Source organism: Macaca thibetana, chromosome 3 (genome assembly GCF_024542745.1).
Source record: "Macaca thibetana thibetana isolate TM-01 chromosome 3, ASM2454274v1, whole genome shotgun sequence".
NCBI classification, from domain to species: domain Eukaryota; kingdom Metazoa; phylum Chordata; class Mammalia; order Primates; family Cercopithecidae; genus Macaca; species Macaca thibetana.
The window spans coordinates 175,358,155-175,371,301 of NC_065580.1; the positions used below are offsets into that span (position 1 = coordinate 175,358,155).

General features: G+C 35.1%; 1 long non-coding RNA gene across 1 annotated transcript; it reads left to right on the forward strand.

Annotated features, from left to right (window-relative positions):
- The first annotated feature begins 626 nt into the window (after positions 1–626).
- Positions 627–12,530, forward strand: LOC126951144 (uncharacterized). Its single transcript, XR_007724369.1, has 3 exons — positions 627–710; positions 999–1,023; positions 12,445–12,530. It is a non-coding gene; the product is annotated as an uncharacterized LOC126951144 (long non-coding RNA).
- Positions 12,531–13,147: the final 617 nt, after the last annotated feature.

Here is a 13,147-nt window from a genome sequence, read left to right on the forward strand (position 1 = left end):
CAACCAAGCAAAATGGCAGATGTAAAATAGTAACCATTATGTGTCTGGAATTGGTTCCTTCCGGTGGGTTCTTGGTCTCGCTGACTTAAAGAATGCAGCCGCAGACCCTCGCGGTGAGTGTTCCAGTTCTTAAAGATGGTGTGTCCCGAGTTTGCTCCTTCAGATGTTCAGATGTCTCCAGATGTGTCTGGAGTTTCTTCCTTCCGGTGGGTTCGCGGTCTCGCTGGCTTCAGGAGTGAAGCTGCAGACCTTCACCTTGAGTGTTACAGCTCATAAAGGTAGTGCGGATCCAGAGTGAGCAGCAACATTTATTGTTACAAGCGAAACAACAAAGCTTCCACAGGGCTGAAGGGCACCCCACCTAGTTGCCACTGCTGGCTGGCTCAGGTGGCCAGCATTTATTCCCTTATTTGGCCTGGCCCAGGTCCTGCTGATTGGTCCATTTTACAGAGTGCTAATTGGTCCATTTTACAGGGTGCTGATTGGTCCATTTTACAGAGTGCTGATTGGTCAATTTTTACAGCATGCTGATTGGTGCATTTACAAACCTTCAGCTAGACACAGAGCGCTGATTGGTGTGTTTACAATCCTTTAGCTACACAAAAAAGTTCTCCAAGTCCCCACCTACCTAGAAGCCCAGCTGGCTTCACCTCTCAATTATGAATAATAATCTCAAATTATTTCGCAGTGTTGTCAAGTGGAAAATACAGGTACCAAGATGATATTGTATGAAATCAGTGCTGTATTTCTTTACTGTTTTAATAAATGTTAACTGAGTGGCTATTAAGTGCAATGTTCCCAAATAATGGATAGGAAGGGGCAAGAAGTGACGGGAATAATATCCAAGTTTCTGTTTTTGGTTAGTTGGTAGTGCCAGTCTACAAAATTCAGTAGAAAGAATAACTTTGAGGGGTGAGGGAGTAGTCAAAGGAGAGAGATGTAAACAACTCTTAACTAGGCTTTTCTGGTTACTTTTTTCTGCCGTTGACCTGGTGAAGGACAGAGTGACAGCATTCTCGTAAGGTAAGAGCTTACAAAAACTACATCTATTTTAATTAATGTTTCTTTATTAATGGATTATGGGAGGAGAATGTGGAACTGCTAAATGTTTTGGATAGCTATTTAACATAATAAATCTATCAGCCAAGTGGGATGGGTCATTGCAGAAGGATGCTGGGTGTGAAGAATGCGGGATACTACAACATCTTAGCCCGACAGCCTCAATAAACCCTGATGTTAAAATACCTTCAAGTATTTTTTAATAATTACACTAGATAGCATAGAAATTAAAAGGTTGTATAATCTTTTTCTGATATTGTCATTTTATTATTCAAGTCCGTTTCAAAGCTCAAAGAAAATAACATATAACATTATGATAAACAATAAAGTTACAAACCACTTTAAACCTAAAAATGGAAAATTATGCTAAAGATTTTATAGAATTGATTTTTTACTTTGTTGAAGTTGTCGGTAATTATGGAATTCATAAATATTAAGAAGTTATGCTCAACTAACACTAAAGCCTCTTCTCTTTTTTTTATTATCATCATACTTTAAGTTCTAGGGTACATGTGTACAATGTGCAGGTTTGTTACATATGTATACATGTGCCATGTTGGTGTGCTGCACCCATTAATTCATCATTTACATTAGGTATATCTCCTAATGCTATCCCTCCCCCCTCCCCACAATAGGCCCCAGCGTGTGATGTTCCCCTTCCTGTGTCCATGTGTTCTCATTGTTCAATTCCCACCTATGAGTGAGAATATGTGGTGTTTGGTTTTCTGTTCTTGCGATAGTTTGCTGAAAATGATGGTTTCCATCTGCATCCATGTCCCTACAAAGGACAAGAACTCATCCTTTTTTATGGCTGTGTAGTATTCCATGGTGTATATGTGCCACATTTTCTTAATCCAGTCTGTCACTGATGGACATTTGGGTTGATTCCAAGTCTTTGCTATTGTGAATAGTGCCACAATAAACATACGTGTGCATGTGTCTTTATAGCAGCATGATTTATAATCCAAGCCCCTTCTCTTACCAATAAATCAGGTATTACTTTTTTTTCATTTTATGTCACTCATAAAAGGGCACAGTAGAATTTATGAACAAAATATACATCTTCAAAAATTACAAAAGTGCACTGTTTACCAAACTTCATGTTTTGGTTTCTGTCCCTCTCTCTCTCTCTCCTATTGTACATTTTTGAGAAACACAAATAAATTTTGACTAGTTGGATCAGTAGAATTGTATTTTACTCTATTCAATTAATTCTGCAGCTGGGCTGTCCGTTAGGCAGTTTTGCACAAAAATTCTCTAGCTTATCTCATAGTTCATTGCTGAAGCCGATATGAAGTGATGTTCTACAAATTATTAACAAATTCCTGAAGGCCAGTTTTAAAATAAAGGTGCTGGCTGGGCAAGGTAGCTCATGCCTGTCATCCCAAAACTTTGGGAGGCCGAGGCAGGTGGATTGCCTGAGGTTAGGAGTTCGAGATCAGCTTGGCTAAGATGGTAAAACCATGTCTCTACTAAAAATACAAAAAAGATCCGGGTGTGGTGGCACACGCCTGTAGTCCCAGCTACTCGGGAGGCTGAGGCAAGAGAATCAATAGAACCCAGGAGGCCAGAGGTTGCAATGAGCCGAGATTGCACCACTGCACTTCAGCCTGAGCAACAGAGCAAGACTGTCCCAAATAAATAAATAAATAAATAAATAAAGTGCTAAATACATGTTTCAAACTACTGTATTATCCTGTTATATAACAAATAAATTATCAATAAAATCAAATAATATTAGTAATATTACATTTGTTTCAGGCCATGAATGTTGAATGTATCAAACATCAAGAAAATGAGACATACTTATCTGATTTGATATTATCTATCTTATCTTGGAAATGTACCCCAATATTGAAAGAATGCCAATTTGCTATTTGCAAATCTATTTCTTACTTAAGCAAATATCTCAAAAATTTGTCCCTCTGTCTTTCCTTTTTCAAACATTACTTGGTACACAATAATATATGTTCCTTTTTATAAATGAAAATAAAATAATTGTCTAGTTTACATGAATAATACATTTTTTATATTTAGTCAATGTTTCATTTTAGATTAGTTTTAGATGTATAGAAAAGTTGCAAACTCAGTATAATGTCCCATATATTCTGCAATCCATGCATCTTATTTTTGACATTTTATTTTAATATGGTACATTAACCACGACAAATGAACCAATATGAATACATATCATTAACTAAAGTTCATTCTTTATTCTAGCGTCTTAGTTTTCAACCTAAAGTCTTTTTTCTGTTTCTAGGGTCCCAACCAAGATATCACATTGAATTTAGTTGTTACATTTACTTAGATTCTTCTTTCTCAATGACCAGGCAGTTTTGAGAATTACATGTCTGGTATTTTGCAGATTGTCAACCAATTAATTTTGTCTGACGTTTTTCTTATTAAACTGGGATTATGGGTTTGGAGAGGAAGATCTTAAAGGCAAAGTTCAATTTCTATCATATCATTTCCAGAATACATGCTACCAACATGACTTATCACTGACCTTGTTAATCTTAATCACCTAGCTGAGGTAGTTTTTGTCAGGCCTCTATATGGTGAAGTTACTCTATTTTAAGATAATACTCTTAAAAAGTTCTATTCACTATTTTAGAGAATAGGATAATGAATATTAGCAGTACCAGTCACATTAAATTTAATGTTTGACCTATACTTTCATGTATTCCTCAATAATTGGAACTTATTTTTATAATAATTTATACTTGCACGATATAGAAATTATACAATTTACTAGGGATGAGTATTCAAGTTCTCCTATGAGTCTCTTGTCACTCTATATAAATACAGAGCAAGACTCTCTCTCAAAAAATGAAAAAAAATAAAATAAACAAAAAACAAAAATATGTATGTATATTTTTGTGTATTTGCATATATTAACATATACATATATTTATATATTTTGTATTAAAACCAGTGAATTTTTTAAAGAGCTCATTAAATGAAACTTAATTGAAAATTAGTGAACTACAAGATTAAGCTAAAATTACATAGAATGCCATGTAGATGCCTAAAAACATAAGAAGATAAAATAGAAGCTAAGAAATAGGAAACATTAAATGAGAATAAGATGCATTAGATTTGAATTGCAGTTGTATAATATATCCAAACATTTTAGATACATGGCTGTATCTGCTTCATTCCACCTCATTAAGCATCAAGTTTATATATGATCCATCATTGCCTTTTTGCAGTTTTTGCTCAGAGTAGGAAAACTATCTCAGATCTTGATTTCAAGAGCTCAGCAAGATCTACATCATAGGTAAAAGTTTTCATTCCTGTTACTCACAGAGTTTTAATTTCTTTCTTTCTCTGCTTGTTTTTTGACTTTGAAACTAGCAAGCTTGCATATTTAAACACACTTACTGCTTTGTGTTTACAGTCTCTCTAGTCTAAGAAGATGTTTTGAGGAAAACTTAGCAAAGGGCTCATGAGGAAATATATATTCGCTCTCTGGGAATACATGGGTGTTTCAAAATAAAATTTTGTTAAAAATGAAAAAATATATATATTTTTATATACAAATGCTTGAATAATTTATTATTAACAGACACACACTACAAGAAATGTTAAAAGAAGTGTAAGTGTCAAGCAGAAGAAATATGATACCAGATGAAAATAGGGGATTATCCTTAAGGAATAAAAAGCCCCAGAAATTATAACTACAGGGATAAATGAGTTGTATGTCTTAAATTTCTTTAAAAGATAATTGACAGCTTAAAATACTGTGGAGTTTATAGCACATATATGTCAAATACATATGTCTCTCTCTTTCTCACACACACACATATATAATACACACACATATACACATCCAGTAGTTGATCCCTGAGCAACACATGTTTAAACTACGTAGATCTACTTATACACAGGTTTTCTTCTGGCTCTTCTACCCCTGAAACAGTGAAAACAACTCCTTCTTTTTCCTGCTCTTTAGCCTTCAAATTGAAGATTAAAAGAATGAAAACCTTTGTGATGATCCACTTCTACTTGGTGAATAGTAAATGTATTCTCTTTTTCTTCGAATTTTCTTCATAATGCTTTTCTTTCTCTAGCTTACTTTATGGTAAGAATACAGTAACATGTAACATACACAATATGTGGTAATTGACTGTTTATGTTATTGGTCAGGCTTCCTGTCAACAGTAGGGTATTAGTAGTTAAGTTTTTAGAAAATCAAAAGTTGTAAGGAGATTTTTAACTGCTTGGGGATTGAGACTCCTAACCCCATGTTTTTCAAGGATCAACTGTGTATGTCAAATATATAACAACATTTTCATAAAGACCTGGAAGGAAGAGAGGAAAGTACAGTAAATCCTCACCTAATCTCATTGATAGGTTCTTGAAAAGTGTGACTTTAACATAAACTGTATATAAGGAAACCAACTTTTACCTTCGTCAACATTGTAATGAAACTATACTGAATTAAATGACATTATTCAAGCACTTTCTGCATGTTGTTTCATATGAAGTCAGTTTTTAAGAATATGTTGATGACATGAGGTGAGGACTCACTGTATATTATTCTATGATCTTATGAACTATGTAGAGTGGTATAATATCTCTTTCTTCTGGACTGTGACAAGTTAAAGTAACCATAAAAATAACAAAATAATGATATATAACTACCTAAATTATAGAGGAGAGACAAATTGATTTATTGTAGTAGTAATAATCTAAAAGATGGCAGAAAAGAGGGAAAAATGAGATGGAAAAGATGAAGTAAATAGAATATAAATAGCATAATGAAAAACATAAGTCTGACTATACCACTAACACATTACATTTAATGGCCTAAATACTTCAATTAAAAGGCAGGGATTTTCAGATTGCATTTTAAAGCAGGCTCTAATCATACGCTGCTTGCAAGAAAAAAAATTTTAAAAATTATTAGTTTAAAACCACAAATAGATCAAAAGTAAAAGATGTTAAGAAGATAAATCATACAAATGCTTGCCAAAATTAAGATGAAATGACTATACTAATATAAAAAATAGTGATTCAGAGCAAAGAATATTGCTGAGTATGAAGAAGATAAGTTTATAATGTTAATAGTGTCAGTTTTTCAGGAGGACATAGCTTTAAATTACATGAAACTAAAACTAACATACAAGAAAATTCACAATTATAGTTGGAAATTTTAATTTTCCTCTTCTGACAATTGAGAGAACCAATAGAGCAAGAATGAATGAGGACATAGAATATTTACATGACACAACCAATCAACTTAACCTAATTAACAATTATAAAACACTCCAATCGACAACAGCAACACAGGTATTCTTCTTATGTATGCATGAAATATTTACCAAGTTGGACCATAAATCAAGTCTCAATTAATTGAAGAGGATTGTAATCCCTGGAAGTAAACTAGGAACTAAGTTAGAAGCAAATAGCAGACAGATCTACAAAAAACCTCTCCATCATATGGAAAGAAAGAGCACACTTCTAAATAATATGTGTGCCAAATAAATCAAAAGTGAAATTAAGTATTTTGAACAGAATGGAAACAAAAGAACAACATATCAGAATTCGTGTGATTCTGCTAAAACAATACTAAGGGGGAAAGTCATGACATTAAAGAAGAAAAATCTTAGGCCGGGCGCGGTGGCTCAAGCCTGTAATCCCAGCACTTTGGGAGGCCGAGACGGGCGGATCACGAGGTCAGGAGATCGAGACCATCCTGGCTAACATGGTGAAACGCCGTCTCTACTAAAACATACAAAAAACTAGCCGGGTGAGGTGGCGGGCGCCTGTAGTCCCAGCTACGCGGGAGGCTGAGCCAGGAGAATGGCGTGAACCTGGGAGGCGGAGCTTGCAGTGAGCTGAGATCCAGCCACTGCACTCCAGCCTGGGTGACAAAGCAAGACTCCGTCTCAAAAAAAAAAAAAAAAAAAAAAAAAAAAGAAAAATCTAAAATTAATGCCCTTGGCATTGACCCCAAAACAATAAACTAAGAACTATAAGTAAAACTCAAACTAAAGCAATAAGAGAAGAAATAATAATGTTCAGAATAGATATTAATGAAGTAAAAATCACAACACCAATGTAAAAAAAATCTATAAAAACAAAAGTGGTCCTATGAGAAAATCAATAAAATTGATAAATCTCTAGCCAGACTTATCAATGAAAAGGAGAAAAGTCACAAATAATCAATTTAAAAAATCAGGAAGTTAAAAAACAGCTCTAGGTGATTACACAATTCGAGAATATTGTGAAAATTATCAGCATCAAAATGCAAGGGTGGAAAGTGGGTGAGGGCTGAAAGACTGCAAACTGAGTGCAGTATATACTGCTTAGGTGATGGGTGCACCAAAATCTCACAAATCACCGCTAAAGAGCTTAGTCATGTAACCAAACACCACCTGTTCACCAGTAACCTATGGACATAACACAATTTTAAAACAAAGAAAGAAAAAAGAAGAAAGAGGAAGGAAGGGAAAGAAACCCTGACAAACAAAACAGGGTATTAAAGTTCTCATGTTGTGTGCCTGATAACAAAAACCATCACAAAAGACTACTAAAATTGCAGCCTTACACAAAGGCCATCACAAACGTACACAAAAAAATACTTCTCCAAAGACATCTGCCCAGCTATTGCCTGTTCATCCTAGGACTGACATCACCCTTGTTATTGATCTTATTGATCTTTGCAGCCAAGGATAATTATGTCGATAGAATTATGTCATCTTCATGTTTCCTTTGTCCTTTACCTTTAACTTTACCTTTACCTTTACCTTTAGCTTTGTCCTTTACCTTTCTAAATCCACACATAACTTAATACAGTGTGTGTATTCATATTGAAATTCCCTGTTTCCCAATAAACATTATTCTCCTTTAGAAAAATTTATTTTAGTTGACTTTAGGAAGAACTTTACTCAAATAAATTTATTAAGTTCAATATTTCAATTTCCTTGAATGACAAGACCAAATTTTATTGAGTTAGAAATAGGTGGACTAGATATCTCCTATCTATTGAAAGCAGTAAAATTTTAGTTAAAAACTTTCTCACAAAGAATCCTCTTTATTACTAAATTTTTCACAGGAGAATGATAGCAAATATGTAAAGAAGAAATAATGGCAATTGTACAGAAACTCAGAAAATTGAAGAGAATGAAACTCATTCTATGAGAACTGCATTATTCTAACACATTGTAAGAAATGAAAGTTACAGTTCAGTATGTTATGTGAATATAGATGCAAAAAAGTTTAAAGTTTAGCAAATAGAATCCAAAAATATATAAAAAGAATATTTCACCATAATCATTATCTTGGAAATGAGAAGTTGTTTTACATTCATAATCATAAAATATAATTAACCATGTTAACAAACAGTGATTTTGTGAAATATATATTTTATCTTAGTCCCAGTTTCTCTTTTTGTATGCTAATGAGTTGATTGGTGGCTGGGAGCACTTAAACAGATTCAGGATGAGAGGTGGTCACCAAAAAGAACAAGGAATTATTAAAGGGTTAGAACTTTCAGCCTTACACTCAAGAAGAGAAGAGTGGCGCTGAAGATCGAGGTGATCACCAGTGGTCCATGATTTAATCAATCATGCCAATGTAATGAAGCCTCCATAGAAAACTAAAAGGATTGGGTTTGGAGAGTTGCTGGATAGCAGAACACATCCCACATCCTTCGTTCAGTTCCTGGAGGGTGATGTGTCTCAGGAGGGCATGGGAGCTTTGGGTCCTGATGAATCCTTGTTTTTTTAATGCAATGAGAGTCATTTAGGGCTTTTGATATTCACAACTGTAAGATAATACATTTGTACTGTTTTAAGTGAATAAGTGTGTGGTAGTTTGTTACAGGAGAAACAAGAAATTAATATATGAATGTATGCAAAATATACATCCAACATAATAATTAATGGTGAAATTGATGCTGAATGCTGTCCAACTAAGATCAGGAACAATAGGAGTATATTCATTTCACCATGTATTGGATATTTTAGCCAATGAACAAAGGCAAGGAAAAGAAATAAATGGCATCTAGATTTATGCAAAAAGGAAAATGGTCTTACTGCCTTATTTGCGGAAAGCATAATTGTTTATAAAGGAAATCTGATGGAACCTCATAAAATCTTTAAAAGGAAGTAAAAAGCAATGCTGTTAGAACTAACCAGTGATTTTAGAAAGTTTACAGAACACAAGACCAATATACAACAATCCATTGTATTTCTGAATACTAGCAATGAAGAATCAGAATTATTTTATTTAAAATGTATTTATAATAGCTTCAAAATGTTAAATGTTTAGGGATAAATCTGAAAGAATGTGTGCATTACCTGTCCGGTGAAAACTACTAAATGTTACTGAATGAAATTAAAGGAGGCCCCAAGAAATGGCAAGAGATACCTTGGTCATAGATCAAGAAGTCTCAATATTGTTAACATTCAATCCCCACTCCCACCCCGCAACTAGATTGGTTGATAATTTCAATGCAACCTCTAAACCTATCAAGGCTTTGTTGCTATTTAAGTTATCAAGCTAATTCCAAACAAGTATTTGAAAATCTGAAAGATCTGGAATGGCCAAAGCAACTTTGCACAAAAATCTGTGTTAAAAGAAAAATCTTGGAAGTTAAATGATAATTGAATAGATAAAAACCTCCAGAGAAACACAGAGTTATCCCTGGATAGACATGTTTACATTTCAAAGCGGGAGAAAACCTGGAACCATGTTTTTGTACAGTGTTCCCTATGTATCCATGGGGGACTTGTTCCAGGAATCTTTGGGATATCCAAATCTAAAGACGTTCAAGTGCCTGACAGAAAATGGCACAGTATTTCCATATAACTATGCACATCCTCCTATATTCTTTAAATCATTTCTAGATTACTTATAACACTTAACACAATGTAAATGTTGCATGAATAGTTGTAGTATGGTATTGCTTTTATTTTTAATATTTTTAATTGTTGTATTTTTTATCAATATTAAAAAATATTTTCCATTTGTCATTGCTTAAATCCACTGCGCTGAACGTGACAATATAGAGGGCTGGTTGCATGCTCTTATCACTAAAGGACTATAAACTAGGAACATCCCACTCCTCTTCCCACAGATGACTTGTTTGTATTGGAGAAATGAGTTATCTCTGTCTCCTATCTCTTTATTATAGTCTCTTTCTCCCCACTACTTTAATATGAATCTGGATTTTATTAATATAAAAAGGAATTATGATCCAGGTCACCATATGTTATCTATATTAAATGCATAAAGTATAGTCAATACACATGCTAAAATGAAAATTCCAGAGACAAATCTAATCCTATAGTCACCACCAAAACATGATGGAAGCATCATCCATTCTCTCAACAAGTTTATACTGAGATTCCACTATATGTTCCTGCACTTTTCTTGGAACCAGGAACACATTGATGAAAAAGAAATACTACCTGCCAATCAACATTTTTAGAGTGAAATCATGGCTATAAGCTAAGACAGCCAAAAGAAACAAACAGAAACTTACAAGCTAATTAAAAGTGTGCTCTATGCAATACTGGATACTAAACAGATGGTATATGTGCAGCTGAATAAAATTGCCAGAAAACAGAACTAACAAGGGTGCTCCGTCTTTTGGATGTAGATTTGTTCCCTCCCAAAAACAGAAAGAAATTTTGTCCCCATGGATATTTATGATTTAGGAGGGAAAAGGAGAGAGATGTTGGTTAACCAAAGAGAGAGAAAGAGGGAGGGGGAGACTAGAATTAGGAGCAAGAGCATAACATAATGGGCAAACACCCACGAACAGGTAAAATGAACTGAAATGAGTAATGCGTTTTTAATGAAGCTCACCAAATTAGAACAGGAATAGGAAATAACAGTGGAAAAAGACAAACTGCTAGAGTGTTCTGACTAATTAGTATATTTCTGAAGCTTTTTGTATTTTATTTTCCATAATATTGAAAAACCAAGGGCTACTATCACACTAGACCGATTTTTAATAACAAAAGTTAATTATCTGGTTAAAATCCAATGAAAATGAGATCACTATAACCTGAAACTAGTGACTTATGGCGATGAAAATTTTAGGATGATTTTGAACAAGTATCCTAGATTTTAACTAGAAAAAAATAAAGTTATAAAAACAATGGCTGAGTTTTAAATGCAACATTAAAATATCTTAAAGATCTTTGAAAACTAGACTCTGTAAATATACTTTTGAATGATGAGTTAGATGAGAGTGAAGATGTGAAATGATTTAATGATATTAATATGTCTAACATAAAGGTCCATAATTAACACATCTAAAGGTTAAAAAAATAGTTCATAACCAAAAGAAAATGCAAACTTCAAGAATCTATAAAATTATTCTTAGGGGACTGTAATGTTAATTTTGTAGAGCAACTTGACTTGGCCAATATGTGCCCAGGTATTTGGTGATACCTATTCTGGGTATTGCTGTGGAGGTGTTTTGGGTGACATTAACATTTAAGTCAGTAGACTGAGTAAAGCAGCTCACTTGCTCTCTCTGATGTGGTTGGGCCTCATCCAATCTGTTGAAGGTCCAAATGAAACCAAAAGGATGACCTTCCCTTAAATGAGAAGGAATTTATTCTGCCTGACTGCCTTCAAACTGGAGCATCAGTGTTTTTCCCACTGCAGACCCCACTGAAACACTGGATCTTAGATTTTGGGGTTGCTGGCCTTCAGGTTGAAAGTTAAATCATTGGCTTTCCTGGGACCTCAGCTTGTCAACTCACTCTAGAGATCTCGGGATTAGTCAGCCTCCAAAATCGTGTGAACCAATTATTTCTCTCATAAGAAATAAATTCCATGATAACTGTCTCTCTCTCTCCGTGTGTGTGTGTGTGTGTGTGTGTGTGTGTGTGTAGTCATGTATCGCTTAACAATAAGGATATGTTCTGAAAATTGTGTACTTAGGTGATTTTGTCATTGAACATCACAGAGTGTACTTATACAAATCTAGTGTATGTATAGGTAGAGATAGTGTAGTCTACTGCACATCCAGGGTATATGGTATAGTTTTTGCTTTTAGGCTACAAACGTATACAGTTTGTTACTGCACTGAATACTGTAGGCAACTGTAACACAGTTTTATCTGTATATCTACATATAGAAAAAGTACAGTAAAAATAAGTTATAAAAGATAAACATGATAGACCTGTATAAGGCAGCACCATAATAATATAACTCTCATCATACATGCAATATGTCATTGACAAAAATGTCATTGACAAAAATGTCATTATGTAGTACATGACTGTGCATGTATATGTGTGTGTGTATGTCTATATATACATACACATGTCTATGTATATACATATATGTATATACACACACACACATATACCTAATATATATAGCCTACGTGATAAAGGATATTTCTCTTCACAGGACTCGCGACAGGGGTGTCTCATTTACCCAGAGTGCAGCTTTCAACTCCTCGTGGAACTGGAGTGCATGAACGCTGGAAGCAGCCAGCTGCGTCAACGCCAGCAGGGCCGAACTCCACTCTCTGGGACGTGCTGCACAGGTGAGCCGGTGCAGGAGTCAGGGCAAGCGCTTTTGGGGGGTGGAAGAAGCAAACTCCGTGTAGGCCCCGCGGCTGCATCGAGGGTGGTGCCTGCAACGCCGGAAGCCCCAGAGGGAGAGTTACGGTGCTTTTTTTGCTCTGCTATCCGTGGACAGCTTAAATGCTCAGTGGGCCCTGTTCCTTTTGTATCCATACTTGTGTCTCCCGAGCTCTTGCTGGGAGTCCAAGAGAAATTAGGTTGCATGAATTGAAGGATGGTAAATTCAGGTGATTTTATGGCTGATGAAAGTGGCTTTCAATGGGAAGGGGAGCTGAAAAGGGGACGGGGCAGGATGATAATCTTCCCTTGAATTCTGACCATCTCTGGCCAGATTCTTCTCCGAAGTTTTTCCACCAAGCTGTCTTTCCAGAGTCAAGCCGCTTCTCTCTGACATTCAACCATAGGCTTCAGTGTCCAGCTGCCTTCCTCTCTGCCAGTTTTTATAGGCGTAGGATGGGAGGCGGGGCCGTGGATGGTTTAGGAAAAGGCAACATTCGAACAGTAAAGCAGGGGTGTAAGTTCTC